This window comes from Octopus bimaculoides, chromosome 21, assembly GCF_001194135.2.
Source record: "Octopus bimaculoides isolate UCB-OBI-ISO-001 chromosome 21, ASM119413v2, whole genome shotgun sequence".
In the NCBI taxonomy this organism is placed as follows: Eukaryota; Metazoa; Mollusca; class Cephalopoda; order Octopoda; family Octopodidae; genus Octopus; species Octopus bimaculoides.
In genome coordinates, this window is record NC_069001.1 from 14,132,683 (window position 1) to 14,135,922 (window position 3,240).

The following is a 3,240-nucleotide window of genomic DNA, read 5'->3' on the forward strand; positions in this document are numbered from 1 at the left end:
ATACATATATACATATACATATATACATATATATATATATATACATACATGATAGTTAGAGTAAGAAATGCCCTCTGATTCATAGATATGCCTGATCAGTGTTGACCCAGGGCTAATACTACAAATCAAATCAGCAATTGCCACCATTTAAGAAATTGAACCAATGTTTCTCTTTTACTATTTGCAGGATTTGAGTCGTTTAGGGCGAGAACTTGAACAAGTGGTGATTGTGGACAACTCACCAGCTTCTTATATCTTCCATCCACAAAATGCAGTAAGTAGTTACTGATTATTATTATTATTGTTGTTGTTGTTGGAAGGGGTAGAAACAGAAAGACATGGGACAAAATGGTGAGAATGGATCTTCAGATGTTTCGCCTCTCAGTGGGGGTTAACAAAGGACCGAGACTTCTGGTGGTTTGCTGTGCTTAAGAAGACACATCAAGCTAAATGAATACGTAGTTGTCCTTGCATATAGGCATGTCCCCTGCATCCCTCTTTAGCTGAGTGTTCCTAATCTTACAGGCTCATGGCATTATGTATAAAGCACCCATGCCAGTGCTGCATAAGAGCCCCCAGTACACCCTGTAAAGTGGTTGACATTAGCAAGGGTATCCAGCTGTAGAAACCATGCCAGGGCAGCTCTTCAGTGGACCAGATCTTGTCAAGTGGTCTAACCCATGCCATCATGGAAAATTAAAGTCAATTGATTATTATTATTATTACTAAATGCTTAATGTATGGGAGATTGCGCATGTCTCAGTGGTTAGAGCATCGAGCTTAAGGTCGTGAGATAGTGAGTTCGAATCCTGGACCGGGCTGCGTGTTGTGTTCTTGAGCAAGACACTTTATTTCACGTTGTTCCAGTTCACTCAGCTGTAGAAATGAGTTGCAGCGTCACTGGTGCCAAGCTGTATCGGCCCCTTTGCCTTAGATAACACTGGTGGCGTGAAGAGGGGAGGCCGGTATGCATGGGTGACTGCTGGTCTTCCATAAACAACAACCTTGCCCGGACTTGTGCCTGGGAGGGTAACTTCCTACGTGCAATTCCATGGTTAGTCATAACCGAAGGGGGTCTCAGCAGCAGCAGAGAGATGGGATGGTCAAGGTTGGAGACTATCTTTGATCATAGATCTACTGACCCAGGGCAAATGTGGAGCTAAACAACACTACCAACAACAACCACACACACACATGTTTGTATCAGATTCTTCATATAAAATATTTCAATGTTCTAACACTGTCTTTCTTTCTTTCTTTCTTTCATTTCCTCCATGGCGTTTGTGTTTGTGGTGGCACAGGTTCCAGTCAGTTCATGGTTCGACGATGAAGAAGACCGGGAACTGTACGACCTCATCCCTTACTTTGAGACCTTGGCCAACCTAGATAGTGTATACAGCATGGTTAGGACCGCACAGATGTCACCGGTTGAAGCGACATAACACTACCGTTAACCAGCCCCCCCTATGGACAGAACCCTTTGTCTTTTTTTTTTTTTTATTTTTTTTTATTTCATTGCTAACCCTTCCTGCTGTTGGAGAAATAATATCATACCCATGCATACTGCTTCTTGATGATAACCCTTCCCTCCCATTCCCCCCCCCCACCGATCTTTCCCTTCTTGATCCTTCTTTATAAACCCCATTTCCCCTCCCTAAATTCTCTCCCACCCCCCACTTTTTTTACACTCCTGTCTTTGCCTCCTTTCTCTCTCTCTCATTTACTCATTCATTCTCTCTCTCAAGTACAGTATGACTGACCGACAGAAAGACAGACTGTTGTATGGATGGACAGCTGGACGTTACTACTTAGCTGGTTCGAGACTATAGCATTGTGACAGAAAAACACAAGGTTTTGGACAGCTGTCATTCGTACACACACACAAACACACCCACACATACACACTCCCCAAACATGTATATACGCAACATTGTATAAATATATATATATATGTAGGTATGTATGTATGTATGTATGTATGTATGTATATATATATATATATATATGATGTCAAAGTATATGCAAGGAACTTTGAATTGAAAATAGTAATAGTTTTTACATTTGGCAATGAATGACCACTACCACCACCACCACCTCTTTCAGGGAAATTAATATTTCCTCTTCCCTCTCCTCCTTACTCTTTTTTAAAAGAAAAAAAAATTTTTAATATCTAAAATTGTAAAATTTATGAAGAAAAAAAACACAAAAGCAAAAAAAAAAATTGGGGGAAAAAAAAACATTCTACAAAAACAAAAAACAACAACAATCATCAAAAGCGTTGAATGGGGAAAAAAAAAAGAACAACAACAACAACAGCAGCAACAACAATAATAATAATAATAACGGCGACAACAATAACTATGAAGACTACAACAAAAACAACTTCGATAATAGCAACAACAACAACAACACTGTTGATGGAAATAAGGAGATGAAAGAGAAGAAAAAGAAAAGCAAAGATGTATTGATACAAGACCCATCCCTCTACTTTAAAAGATGCTGGACTTAAAACCAGATGAGAGACCTCTCTTGGACCAAACTGGTGTATAGTGCATGATTGCTCGGCCTGTTAGAAATAACAGCCGTATCACACTTGTCTTAAAGAAGGAATGAAGGACATATTTTGGTAATGGATGTAGTTGTAGAGAAATATACTAAAGCCAGGAAGAAAAACGAAAATGAACATAAAGAAAAGAAAGCCCAGACAGGTTGGTCATAGTCGGAATGCCTTTGATTGCTTGTGTGTGTGTATTTAATCGAGGTGTTCCTGGGATGGAGGTTCGACAACAGCAACAAGAACAATAGCTGCAACAAAACGATTGGAATTAATGAACTTTTTAAAAAGTGGTGTTTGTTGTAACCTCTTCATGAAAGGCCTTGCAAAATGAATTATCGACGAAAACGAATCGAAATGGAATGAAATGAAATGAAACGAAACGAAATACGGACTTTTACCGTATTATTTTTAAAAAATTACATTGTTTTTTTTTTTGGTTTTTTTTTCTGCTTTTTTTTTTCATCTCATAGAATGGGATGAGTTTCTGGAGTGGATGGCGGCGTGTGATATTTTTGTGAGTTGGAGTTATAAAGATTTTGCTCAGACACTGAGAAAGAAGAGAGAGAGAGAGAGTATTTGTGTGTGTGTATGCATGCGTGTGTGCGTTTTTCTTTTTTCCCCCCCATTTGTTACACATCATCTTCCCAGTCGGCCCAGCTAAACTGACGTGTCTGGAAACAAAA

The 3,240-nt window shown here is 39.2% G+C and overlaps 1 long non-coding RNA gene across 1 annotated transcript; it reads left to right on the forward strand.

Moving 5' to 3' along the window:
* The first annotated feature begins 70 nt into the window (after window positions 1–70).
* LOC128250429 (uncharacterized) lies at window positions 71–3,240 on the forward strand. The gene is made up of 2 exons (XR_008266448.1): window positions 71–274; window positions 1,302–3,240. It is a non-coding gene; the product is annotated as an uncharacterized LOC128250429 (long non-coding RNA).